The 15,324-nt window shown below is 49.7% G+C and overlaps 1 protein-coding gene across 2 annotated transcripts in view; it reads right to left on the reverse strand.

Moving 5' to 3' along the window:
- GPS1 (G protein pathway suppressor 1) overlaps positions 1 to 15,324 on the reverse strand; it is a 52,857-nt gene that overhangs the window by 32,700 nt on the left and 4,833 nt on the right. The gene's annotated exons all lie outside the window — the stretch shown is intronic.

The following is a 15,324-nucleotide window of genomic DNA, read 5'->3' on the forward strand; positions in this document are numbered from 1 at the left end:
TAGTGGAGCTCGCGTCATGCATGGCAGGTCCCGGCTGCTATCTGCCGTACATCTCCCCCCCCATTTGGTACAAGTCTCCAGAAGATGGGTAGGTAGGGAATCTGCCCCTTTTATGTAGAAGCCCCCAGTAGTTAGGTAGGTAGGTAGAACCTCCTATTAGATAAATGCCCCAATTCATTAGTTTTCCTCAGTAAGTCACCTCCAAAAGAAAAGAAAAAACAACTACTCACCTTCCTTTCCCTCCTGCACTCCGGCCTCCGCATCCTGCGCTGTTAGTGCTGCAGGACCTGCCGTGCAATGATGTCATTTTATCAAGTGGCAGGTCCTGCAGGACTCCAGATAAAAGAACAAAGGATGAAGAAAGGGGAGAGGGAGTTTTTTTATTTTTATCTATGGGGGAATGTAAATCCCTCTGCCCTCTGATCATGTGGCCTCCGTGTGATCTACAGGAGCAGGGACATTTGCACGAGTACAAGTACGGTCCGCTATCAGCACCGATACAGATACCAGAATCGGTATCGAAACATCCCTAATAACAATTGATGATTTGGGCTAAAAGTGTGAGCCGAGTAGAAAGTTATATATTCCACATGTCCTTATAACAAAAGTTCAACAGTTTCATACAAGTTTCTACATATCACTTTGTCCTATGTCTTGCACACATCTTCAGAAAAGCCACCGGAACGGTCAAAGGCACAAACCTGTTTTTAAAGGGGTACATTGAAACAAACTGTTCTGAACGCTGGAGCCGGCAGCTAGTGACGTCATAGCCCCGCCCCCTCAAGACGTCACCCCGCCCCCTCAATGCAACTCTATGGGAGGGGGCGTGACGGATGTCACGCCCCCTCCCATAGACTTGCATTGAGGGGGTGGGGTGATGTAATGAGGGGGCGGGGCTAGGACATCACAAGCTCCTGGGGCCAGCTCCAGCGTTCGGTACCCCTTTAAGGGCGCGTTCACATTGTCGTCATGCGCCGGTACATGGAGCTCCAACAGTCAGTCCGTCAAAACGATGGGAGTTCAGCAGAAAAAAAAATAAAATACTGTAGGTGCTATTTTTATTTTTCTGGTAAAATACCGGATCCAGACAGATCATATTTAAAGGGGTATTCCAGACAAAAAGTTTTATCCCCTATCCAAAGTATAGGGGATAAGATGTGTGATCGCGGGGGGCCCGCTGCTGAGACCCCCTGCGATCTCCCTGCAGCACCCGCATTCTATGCAGGTGCTGCATCTCTAGTTTCGAAAACCTCCGGGTTTCCGGGGACGTGACATCACGCCACGCCCCCTCCATTCATGTCTATGGGAGGGGGCGTGGTGTGACCTCATGTCCCCAGTCCCAGAAACCTGGAGGTTTCCGAAACTGGAGATTCAGCAGGGAGATCACAGGGGGTCTCAGCAGCGGGCCCCCCGCGATCACACATCTTATCCCCTATCCTTTGTATAGGGGATAAAATATTTTTGCCTGGAATACCCCTTTAAGCTAATGGGATCTATAGGGACCCAGTGGGGTACAAGCTATAAATCGAAAAATCTCCAAAAGGCATCAAATTACAGATTAGACATTCTTATAATATGTCAACAAAAGTTAGATTTTATTTCCATCATTTACACTTTCAAAATAACAGAAAACAAAAAAATGGCGTTTGCAAAAGTTTGGGCACCCTGCAGAATTTATAGCATGCACTGTCTCCTTTGCAAAGCTGAGACCTTCCCCAGTGTCATGGATTGTTCTCAATCATCCTCTGAGAAGACCAGGTGATGTCAATCTCAAAGGTTTTAAATGCCCAGACTCATCTGACCTTGCCCCAACAATCAGCACCATGGGTTCTACTAAGCAGTTGTCTAGAAATCTGAAACTGAAAATAGTTGATGCTCACAAAGCTGAAGAAGTCTATAAGAAGATAGCAAAACGTTTTCAGATGTCAAAATCCTCTGTTCGGAATGTAATTATGAAATGGCAGTCATCAGGAACAGTGGAAGATAAAGCAAGATCTGGAAGACCAAGAAAAATATCAGACAGAACAGCTCGCAGGATTGTGAGAAAAACTATTCAAAACCCACGTTTGACTGCACAATCCCTCCCAGAAATATCTGACAGACACTGGAGTTGTGGTGCCCAAACTTTTTCAGACGCCATTTTTTTGTTTTCTGTTATTTTTAAAGTGTAAATGATGGATATAAAATCTAACTTTTGTTGACATATTATAAGAATGTCTAATCTGTAATTTGATGCCTTTTGGAGATTTTTCCATCTTTCCTTGACTTCTTTATGTACATTAATACAAGTTTTTACCTGGGGGGGGGGGGGCAAACTTTTGATCCCCACTGTAAGCTACCAAAATGTAAATGTTTTGAGATTGTACAGCATACCACGTATAAAAAAAAATAAAAAAATGTTGTTATACTAAATCACCCTTATGCAACATTGCATCAGATACAGTGGTCCGTATACTTCCAATATTAATTGGTTCCAGGACGACCATTGTATGTTGAGACCAGAACTCTATGGAAACCTGGTAATTGGTTCTGAAGCCCCAAAATGTCATCCAAAAATAGGAAAAAGTGAGGATTAAAGAAAAATAAGTAGATAACTAATATAGATAAAACAAATCCTAAGTAATAAAGATCTGCTGGGAGCTGTAATCACTGTCTATCTAGAGGACAGGAGCTTCTTCAGGGTCCTGTACAGAACACACAATGTCCTAAAAAAAATAAATGGAGTCGCCCTCACCTGGTGTCCAAAGGAGCAGCTAACCGTGGTACAGGTAAAGAGTACAGAACAGGTAATACCTCCCTGTACTGTAGGGGGCGCTACCAGACACCAGTCAGTGCATACACTTCAGTAATACAGGGGCTTTACCATTGATTCGTCCATTCTGATTGGTCAGTTCCTCCAGTTGTGACACGTTTCACAGATTTGGACTGTCTGTACATTGTATGGTGAGTCTGGTTTCATGTTACAATGGTCCAGAAAAGACCATTATATGTTGAAAACATTGTAACCTAAGGTCATTGTAAGTTGAGGGATCACTGAATAGGAAAAAAAACATTAGAAATAGCTAAAGGACGTATTTAAGAGGCTTGTGAAAAAAAAATGTATTGTTGAGAAAACATTAAAGGGGTACTCCGGTGAAAATTATTATTTTTTTTTTTTAATCAACTGGTGCCAGAAAGTTAAACAGATTTGTAAATTACTTCTATTAAAAAATCTTAATCCTTCCAGTACTTATTAGCTGCTGTATGCGCCAGAGGAAATTATTTTCTTTTTGGAGTACAGCGCTCTCTGCTGACATCACAAACACAGTGCTCTCTGCTGACATCTCTGTCCATTTTAAGAACTGTCCAGAGTAGGAGAAAATCCCCATAGCAAACATATGCTGCTCTGGACAGTTCCTAAAATGGACAGAGATGTCAGCAGAGAGCTCCGTGTTCCAAAAGGAAAACAATTTCCCCTGTAGTATTCAGCAGCTAATAAGTACAGGAAGGATTAAGATTTTTTATTAGAAGAAATTTACTAATCTGATAAACCGTGATAAATACCTGGCGATGACGTCACTTATAGGCCGGAAGAAGCCCGCACTTACGTGCGAAACTGCCAGCGTAGCCTCCGAGCGCCACACTTCCTGCGCCTTTGCTGAGACCCAGCTCCCCGTGTACCGGACCCCGACATGCAGTAGTCTCCGCCTAGCGGTGAGTGCACCTACGTTTTTCTTTATTGAATCTTTCTGATACTTGATGCTTGTATGTGTGCACCCCGCAGGAGATACGAAGATAGGTACCGGGGTTTGGCCGCACTCCAGTCCAGGTGATATATACCCTTAGAGTGCTCTCCCCTCTCTTGTCTTTATACATATTGTAATTTACTAAACGGTTTAAATTTCTGGCACCAGTTGATTTAAAAAAAAAAAAAAGTTTTCCACCGGAGTACCCCTTTAAGATGTGATGAGGTCATATATAATTGTATATTATATCATTTTCCATTATTCTATACCTAGTTTTCCTAACCAGGGTGCCTCCAGCTGTTGCAAAAATATATCTTCCAGCTTATTCGACACCGGCAACAAGACGCTGGTAAGTGTCCAGGTCATGGAGTAAATAAAAGAGCAGACAGAAGGAGTAGAGACTGTATATCACCCCCCCCCCCTCTACAGACTGTATATCACCCCCCCCCTCTACAGACTGTATATCACCCCCCCCCTCTACAGACTGTATATCACACCCCCCCTCTACAGACTGTATATCACACCCCCCTCTACAGACTGTATATCACCCCCCTCTACAGACTGTATATCACCCCCCCCTCTACAGACTGTATATCACCCCCCTCTACAGACTGTATATCACCCCCCCTCTACAGACTGTATATCACCCCCCTCTACAGACTGTATATCACCCCCCCTCTACAGACTGTATATCACCCCCCCTCTACAGACTGTATATCACCCCCCCCCTCTACAGACTGTATATCACCCCCCCCTCTACAGACTGTATATCACCCCCCTCTACAGACTGTATATCACACCCCCCTCTACAGACTGTATATCACCCCCCCCTCTACAGACTGTATATCACCCCCCCCCTCTACAGACTGTATATCACCCCCCCTCTACAGACTGTATATCACCCCCCTCTACAGACTGTATATCACCCCCCCCCTCTACAGACTGTATATCACCCCCCCTCTACAGACTGTATATCACACCCCTCTACAGACTGTATATCACCCCCCCCTCTACAGACTGTATATCACCCCCCCTCTACAGACTGTATATCACCCCCCCTCTACAGACTGTATATCACCCCCCCTCTACAGACCGTATATCACCCCCCCTCTACAGACCGTATATCACCCCCCCCTCTACAGACCGTATATCACCCCCCCTCTACAGACCGTATATCACCCCCCCCTCTACAGACCGTATATCACCCCCCCCTCTACAGACCGTATATCACACCCCCCCTCTACAGACTGTATATCACCCCCCCTCTACAGACTGTATATCACCCCCCCCCTCTACAGACTGTATATCACCCCCCCCCTCTACAGACTGTATATCACCCCCCCCCCCTACAGACTGTATATCACCCCCCCCCTCTACAGACTGTATATCACCCCCCCCCTCTACAGACTGTATATCACCCCCCCTCTACAGACTGTATATCACCCCCCCCTCTACAGACTGTATATCACCCCCCCCTCTACAGACTGTATATCACCCCCCCCTCTACAGACTGTATATCACCCCCCCCCTCTACAGACTGTATATCACCCCCCCTCTACAGACTGTATATCACACCCCCCCTCTACAGACTGTATATCACACCCCCCTCTACAGACTGTATATCACCCCCCTCTATAGACTGTATATCACCCCCCCCCTCTACAGACTGTATATCACACCCCCCTCTACAGACTGTATATCACCCCCCTCTATAGACTGTATATCACACCCCCCTCTACAGACTGTATATCACACACCCCCTCTACAGACTGTATATCACCCCCCCCTCTACAGACTGTATATCACCCCCCCCCCTCTACAGACTGTATATCACCCCCCCCTCTACAGACTGTATATCACACCCCCCTCTACAGACTGTATATCACCCCCCTCTATAGACTGTATATCACCCCCCTCTATAGACTGTATATCACCCCCCCCCTCTACAGACTGTATATCACACCCCCCCTCTACAGACTGTATATCACCCCCCTCTATAGACTGTATATCACACCCCCCTCTACAGACTGTATATCACACCCCCCTCTACAGACTGTATATCACCCCCCCCCCTCTACAGACTGTATATCACCCCCCTCCTCTACAGACTGTATATCACCCCCCCCTCTACAGACTGTATATCACCCCCCCCCCTCTACAGACTGTATATCACCCCCCCCCCTCTACAGACTGTATATCACCCCCCCCTCTACAGACTGTATATCACCCCCCCCCCCCTCTACAGACTGTATATCACACCCCTCTACAGACTGTATATCACCCCCCCCTCTGCAGACTGTATATCACCCCCCCTCTATAGACTGTATATCACCCCCCCTCTACAGACTGTATATCACCGCCCCCCCCCCCTCTACAGACTGTATATCACCGCCCCCCCTCTACAGACTGTATATCACCGCCCCCCCCCTCTACAGACTGTATATCACCCCCCCCCTCTACAGACTGTATATCACCCCCCCCCTCTACAGACTGTATATCACCCCCCCCCTCTACAGACTGTATATCACCCCCCCCTCTACAGACTGTATATCACCCCCCCCTCTACAGACTGTATATCACCCCCCTCTACAGACTGTATATCACACCCCCCTCTACAGACTGTATATCACCCCCCTCTACAGACTGTATATCACCCCCCCCCCCCTCTACAGACTGTATATCACCCCCCTCTACAGACTGTATATCACACCCCCCTCTATAGACTGTATATCACACCCCTCTACAGACTGTATATCACACACCCCTCTACAGACTGTATATCACCCCCCTCTACAGACTGTATATCACCCCCCCTCTACAGACTGTATATCACCCCCCCTCTACAGACTGTATATCACCCCCCTCCTCTACAGACTGTATATCACCCCCCCTCTACAGACTGTATATCACCCCCCCTCCTCTACAGACTGTATATCACCCCCCCTCTACAGACTGTATATCACCCCCCCCCTCTACAGACTGTATATCACCCCCCCCCCTCTACAGACTGTATATCACCCCCCCCCTCTACAGACTGTATATCACCCCCCCTCTACAGACTGTATATCACCCCCCCCCCCTCTACAGACTGTATATCACACCCCCCCCTCTACAGACTGTATATCACCCCCCCCCTCTACAGACTGTATATCACCCCCCCCTCTACAGACTGTATATCACCCCCCCTCTACAGACTGTATATCACCCCCCCCTCTACAGACTGTATATCACCCCCCCTCTACAGACTGTATATCACCCCCCCCCCTCTACAGACTGTATATCACCCCCCTCTACAGACTGTATATCACCCCCCCCCCCCTCTACAGACTGTATATCACACCCCCCCCTCTACAGACTGTATATCACCCCCCCCCCCTCTACAGACTGTATATCACCCCCCCCCCTCTACAGACTGTATATCACCCCCCTCTACAGACTGTATATCACCCCCCCCCCTCTACAGACTGTATATCACACCCCCCCTCTACAGACTGTATATCACACCCCCCTCTACAGACTGTATATCACCCCCCCCCTCTACAGACTGTATATCACCCCCCCTCTACAGACTGTATATCACCCCCCCCTCTACAGACTGTATATCACCCCCCCCTCTACAGACTGTATATCACCCCCCTCTACAGACTGTATATCACCCCCCCCTCTACAGACTGTATATCACCCCCCCCCTCTACAGACTGTATATCACCCCCCCACCCTCTACAGACTGTATATCACCCCCCCACCCTCTACAGACTGTATATCACCCCCCCACCCTCTACAGACTGTATATCACCCCCCCCACCCTCTACAGACTGTATATCACCCCCCCACCCTCTACAGACTGTATATCACCCCCCCACCCTCTACAGACTGTATATCACCCCCCTCTACAGACTGTATATCACCCCCCCTCTACAGACTGTATATCACCCCCCCCTCTACAGACTGTATATCACCCCCCCACCCTCTACAGACTGTATATCACCCCCCCACCCTCTACAGACTGTATATCACCCCCCCACCCTCTACAGACTGTATATCACCCCCCCACCCTCTACAGACTGTATATCACCCCCCCACCCTCTACAGACTGTATATCACACCCCCCTCTACAGACTGTATATCACACCCCCCCTCTACAGACTGTATATCACCCCCCCCTCTACAGACTGTATATCACCCCCCTCTACAGACTGTATATCACCCCCCCCCTCTACAGACTGTATATCACCCCCCCTCTACAGACTGTATATCACTCCCCCTCTACAGACTGTATATCACCCCCCCCTCTACAGACTGTATATCACCCCCCCTCTACAGACTGTATATCACACCCCTCTACAGACTGTATATCACCCCCCCTCTACAGACTGTATATCACCCCCCCCCTCTACAGACTGTATATCACCCCCCCCCTCTACAGACTGTATATCACCCCCCCTCTACAGACTGTATATCACCCCCCCCTCTACAGACTGTATATCACCCCCCCTCTACAGACCGTATATTACCCACCCTCTACAGACCGTATATCACCCCCCTCTACAGACCGTATATCACCCCCCCCTCTACAGACCGTATATCACCCCCCCCCTCTACAGACCGTATATCACACCCCCCTCTACAGACCGTATATCACCCCCCCTCTACAGACTGTATATCACCCCCCCCTCTACAGACTGTATATCACCCCCCCCTCTACAGACTGTATATCACCCCCCCCCCTACAGACTGTATATCACCCCCCCCCCCTCTACAGACTGTATATCACCCCCCCCCCTCTACAGACTGTATATCACCCCCCCCCTCTACAGACTGTATATCACCCCCCCTCTACAGACTGTATATCACCCCCCCCCCTCTACAGACTGTATATCACACCCCCCTCTACAGACTGTATATCACACCCCTCTACAGACTGTATATCACCGCCCCCCCCCTCTACAGACTGTATATCACCGCCCCCCCCTCTACAGACTGTATATCACCGCCCCCCCCCTCTACAGACTGTATATCACCGCCCCCCCCTCTACAGACTGTATATCACCGCCCCCCCCTCTACAGACTGTATATCACCCCCCCCCTCTACAGACTGTATATCACCCCCCCCTCTACAGACTGTATATCACCCCCCCTCTACAGACTGTATATCACCCCCCCCCCTCTACAGACTGTATATCACCCCCCCTCTACAGACTGTATATCACCCCCCCTCTACAGACTGTATATCACACCCCCCTCTACAGACTGTATATCACCCCCCCCTCTACAGACTGTATATCACCCCCCTCCTCTACAGACTGTATATCACCCCCCCCTCTACAGACTGTATATCACCCCCCCCTCTACAGACTGTATATCACCCCCCCTCTACAGACTGTATATCACCCCCCCCCTCTACAGACTGTATATCACCCCCCCCTTCTATCAGACTGTATATCACACCCCTCTACAGACTGTATATCACACACCCCTCTACAGACTGTATATCACACCCCCCCTCTACAGACTGTATATCACCCCCCCCTCTACAGACTGTATATCACCCCCCCTCTACAGACTGTATATCACCCCCCCTCCTCTACAGACTGTATATCACCCCCCCCTCTACAGACTGTATATCACCCCCCCCCCTCTACAGACTGTATATCACCCCCCCCCCTCTACAGACTGTATATCACCCCCCCCTCTACAGACTGTATATCACGCCCCCCCCCTCTACAGACTGTATATCACACCCCTCTACAGACTGTATATCACCCCCCCCTCTACAGACTGTATATCACCCCCCCCCTCTACAGACTGTATATCACCCCCACCCCCCCCTCTACAGACTGTATATCACCCCCCCCTCTACAGACTGTATATCACCCCCCCCCTCTACAGACTGTATATCACCCCCCCCTCTACAGACTGTATATCACCCCCCCCTCTACAGACTGTATATCACCCCCCCCTCTACAGACTGTATATCACCCCCCCTCTACAGACTGTATATCACCCCCCCCTCTACAGACTGTATATCACCCCCCCTACAGACTGTATATCACCCCCCTCTACAGACTGTATATCACCCCCCCCTCTACAGACTGTATATCACCCCCCCCTCTACAGACTGTATATCACCCCCCCCCCTCTACAGACTGTATATCACCCCCCCTCTACAGACTGTATATCACCCCCCCCTCTACAGACTGTATATCACCCCCCCTCTACAGACTGTATATCACCCCCCCTCTACAGACTGTATATCACCCCCCCCTCTACAGACTGTATATCACCACCCCCCTCTACAGACTGTATATCACCCCCCCCTCTACAGACTGTATATCACCCCCTCCCCCCTCTACAGACTGTATATCACCCCCCCTCTACAGACTGTATATCACCACCCCTCTACAGACTGTATATCACCCCCCCTCTACAGACTGTATATCACCCCCCCTCTACAGACTGTATATCACCCCCCCCTCTACAGACTGTATATCACCCCCCCCTCTACAGACTGTATATCACCCCCCCCTCTACAGACTGTATATCACCCCCCCCCCTCTACAGACTGTATATCACCCCCCCCCTCTACAGACTGTATATCACCCCCCCCCTCTACAGACTGTATATCACCCCCCACTCCCCTCTACAGACTGTATATCACACCCCCCTCTACAGACTGTATATCACCCCCCCCGCTCTGCAGACTGTATATCACACCCCCCCCTCTATAGACTACTGTATATCACACCCCCCTCTATAGACTGTATATCACACCCCCCCTCTATAGACTGTATATCACCCCCCTCTATAGACTGTATATCACCCCCCCCTCTATAGACTGTATATCACCCCCCCCCCCTCTATAGACTGTATATCACACCCCCTCTATAGGGACTGTATATCACACCCCCCTCTATAGACTGTATATCACCCCCCCCTCTATAGACTGTATATCACCCCCCTCTATAGACTGTATATCACACCCCCCTCTATAGACTGTATATCACACCCCCCTCTATAGACTGTATATCACACCCCCCTCTATAGACTGTATATCACCCCCCTCTATAGACTGTATATCACACCCCCCTCTATAGACTGTATATCACACCCCCCTCTACAGACTGTATATCACACCCCCTCTACAGACTGTATATCACCCCCCCCCCTCTACAGACTGTATATCACCCCCCTCTACAGACTGTATATCACCCCCCCCCTCTGCAGACTGTATATCACACCCCCTCTATAGACTGTATATCACACCCCCCTCTATAGACTGTATATCACCCCCCTCTATAGACTGTATATCACACCCCCCTCTATAGACTGTATATCACCCCCCCCCTCTATAGACTGTATATCACACCCCCCCTCTATAGACTGTATATCACCCCCCCTCTATAGACTGTATATCACACCCCCCTCTATAGACTGTATATCAACCCCCCCCCCCCTCTATAGACTGTATATCACACCCCCCCTCTATAGACTGTATATCACACCCCCCCTCTATAGACTGTATCACACCCCCCTCTATAGACTGTATATCACACCCCCCCTCTATAGACTGTATATCACCCCCCTCTATAGACTGTATATCACACCCCCCTCTATAGACTGTATATCACACCCCCCTCTACAGACTGTATATCACCCCCCCTCTACAGACTGTATATCACCCCCCCTCTACAGACTGTATATCACCCCCCCCTCTACAGACTGTATATCACCCCCCCCTCTACAGACTGTATATCACACCCCCCTCTACAGACTGTATATCACACACACCTCTGCAGACTGTATATCACCCCCCTCTACAGACTGTATATCACCCCCCTCCTCTACAGACTGTATATCACCCCCCCTCTACAGACTGTATATCACCCCCCCCCCTCTACAGACTGTATATCACCCCCCCCCCCCTCTACAGACTGTATATCACCCCCCCCTCTACAGACTGTATATCACCCCCCCCCCCTCTACAGACTGTATATCACACCCCCTCTACAGACTGTATATCACCCCCCCCTCTGCAGACTGTATATCACCCCCCCCTCTACAGACTGTATATCACCGCCCCCCCCTCTACAGACTGTATATCACCGCCCCCCCCCCCCTCTACAGACTGTATATCACCGCCCCCCCTCTACAGACTGTATATCACCGCCCCCCCCTCTACAGACTGTATATCACCCCCCCCCTCTACAGACTGTATATCACCCCCCCCTCTACAGACTGTATATCACCCCCCCTCTACAGACTGTATATCACCCCCCCCTCTACAGACTGTATATCACCCCCCTCTACAGACTGTATATCACCCCCCCTCTACAGACTGTATATCACCCCCCCTCTACAGACTGTATATCACACCCCCCTCTACAGACTGTATATCACCCCCCCCCCCTCTACAGACTGTATATCACCCCCCCCTCTACAGACTGTATATCACCCCCCCCCTCTACAGACTGTATATCACCCCCCTCTACAGACTGTATATCACCCCCCCTCTACAGACTGTATATCACCCCCCTCTACAGACTGTATATCACACCCCCCTCTACAGACTGTATATCACCCCCCCTCTACAGACTGTATATCACCCCCCCCCCTCTACAGACTGTATATCACCCCCCTCTACAGACTGTATATCACACCCCTCTACAGACTGTATATCACCCCCCTCTACAGACTGTATATCACCCCCCTCTACAGACTGTATATCACCCCCCCCCTCTACAGACTGTATATCACCCCCCCTCTACAGACTGTATATCACCCCCCTCTACAGACTGTATATCACCCCCCTCTACAGACTGTATATCACCCCCCTCTACAGACTGTATATCACCCCCCCCCCTCTACAGACTGTATATCACCCCCCTCTACAGACTGTATATCACACCCCTCTACAGACTGTATATCACCCCCCCTCTACAGACTGTATATCACCCCCCCCCTCTACAGACTGTATATCACCCCCCCCCTCTACAGACTGTATATCACCCCCCCTCTACAGACTGTATATCACCCCCCCCCCCTCTACAGACTGTATATCACCCCCCCCCCTCTACAGACTGTATATCACCCCCCCCTCTACAGACTGTATATCACCCCCCCCCCTCTACAGACTGTATATCACACCCCTCTACAGACTGTATATCACCCCCCCCTCTGCAGACTGTATATCACACCCCCCTCTATAGACTGTATATCACACCCCTCTATAGACTGTATATCACACCCCCCTCTATAGACTGTATATCACACCCCCCTCTATAGACTGTATATCACCCCCCTCTATAGACTGTATATCACCCCCCCCCTCTATAGACTGTATATCACCCCCCCCCCTCTATAGACTGTATATCACACCCCCCTCTATAGACTGTATATCACACCCCCCTCTATAGACTGTATATCACCCCCCCCTCTATAGACTGTATATCACCCCCCCTCTATAGACTGTATATCACACCCCCCTCTATAGACTGTATATCACACCCCCCCTCTATAGACTGTATATCACACCCCCCTCTATAGACTGTATATCACCCCCCTCTATAGACTGTATATCACACCCCCCCTCTATAGACTGTATATCACACCCCCCTCTACAGACTGTATATCACACCCCCCCTCTACAGACTGTATATCACCCCCCCCCCTCTACAGACTGTATATCACCCCCCTCTACAGACTGTATATCACCCCCCCCTCTGCAGACTGTATATCACACCCCCCTCTATAGACTGTATATCACACCCCCCTCTATAGACTGTATATCACCCCCCTCTATAGACTGTATATCACACCCCCCTCTATAGACTGTATATCACCCCCCCCCTCTATAGACTGTATATCACACCCCCCTCTATAGACTGTATATCACCCCCCTCTATAGACTGTATATCACACCCCCCTCTATAGACTGTATATCACCCCCCCCCCTCTATAGACTGTATATCACACCCCCCTCTATAGACTGTATATCACACCCCCCTCTATAGACTGTATCACACCCCCCTCTATAGACTGTATATCACACCCCCCTCTATAGACTGTATATCACCCCCCTCTATAGACTGTATATCACACCCCCCTCTATAGACTGTATATCACACCCCCCTCTACAGACTGTATATCACCCCCCCTCTACAGACTGTATATCACCCCCCCTCTACAGACTGTATATCACCCCCCCCTCTACAGACTGTATATCACCCCCCCCTCTACAGACTGTATATCACACCCCCCTCTACAGACTGTATATCACACACACCTCTGCAGACTGTCTTCCCCTCTGCTCCCTTATGATTATCTCTAGGCTGCAGCTACAGTTTTTGAAGATTCTTGGCTCTAGCTGCAACCAAGCCTGAGATACAGCCTAGAAATCAAGTCAGAAATTGACATCTGCCGGTATATTTTAATGTAAATCTGCAGCTTCAACTATGTGCAGGATATTGTACATGTGAATACATCCTAAAGGGGTCGTCCAACTTCTCCCTCCCGATCTAAAGTCAGGCACAGAGGGGACACCACTGCTGCAAGGTGGGAAAGTTACTGAACACCGCAGCCTCTTCAAGCAGCTGATCATTATGGGTGAAAGGTGTCAGACCTCTACTGATCTTATACTGCGGGTCTATCCTAAGGGACCCCACTGATCTCATACTACAGGTCTATCCTAAGGGACCCCACTGATCTTATACTGCGGGTCTATCCTAAGGGACCCCACTGATCTCATACTACAGGTCTATCCTAAGGGACCCCACTGATCTTATACTGCGGGTCTATCCTAAGGGACCCCACTGATCTCATACTACAGGTCTATCCTAAGGGACCCCACTGATCTCATACTACAGGTCTATCCTAAGGGACCCCACTGATCTCATACTACAGGTCTATCCTAAGGGACCCCACTGATCTCATACTACAGGTCTATCCTAAGGGACCCCACTGATCTTATACTGCGGGTCTATCCTAAGGGACCCCACTGATCTCATACTACAGGTCTATCCTAAGGGACCCCACTGATCTCATACTACAGGTCTATCCTAAGGGACCCCACTGATCTTATACTGCGGGTCTATCCTAAGGGACCCCACTGATCTCATACTACAGGTCTATCCTAAGGGACCCCACTGATCTCATACTACAGGTCTATCCTAAGGGACCCCACTGATCTCATACTACAGGTCTATCCTAAGGGACCCCACTGATCTCATACTACAGGTCTATCCTAAGGGACCCCACTGATCTTATACTGCGGGTCTATCCTAAGGGACCCCACTGATCTCATACTACAGGTCTATCCTAAGGGACCCCACTGATCTCATACTACAGGTCTATCCTAAGGGACCCCACTGATCTCATACTACAGGTCTATCCTAAGGGACCCCACTGATCTCATACTACAGGTCTATCCTAAGGGACCCCACTGATCTCATACTGCGGGTCTATCCTAAGGGACCCCACTGATCTCATACTGCGGGTCTATCCTAAGGGACCCCACTGATCTCATACTGCAGGTCTATCCTAAGGGACCCCACTGATCTCATACTACAGGTCTATCCTAAGGGACCCCACTGATCTCATACTG

Source organism: Hyla sarda, chromosome 13 (assembly GCF_029499605.1).
Source record: "Hyla sarda isolate aHylSar1 chromosome 13, aHylSar1.hap1, whole genome shotgun sequence".
NCBI classification, from domain to species: domain Eukaryota; kingdom Metazoa; phylum Chordata; class Amphibia; order Anura; family Hylidae; genus Hyla; species Hyla sarda.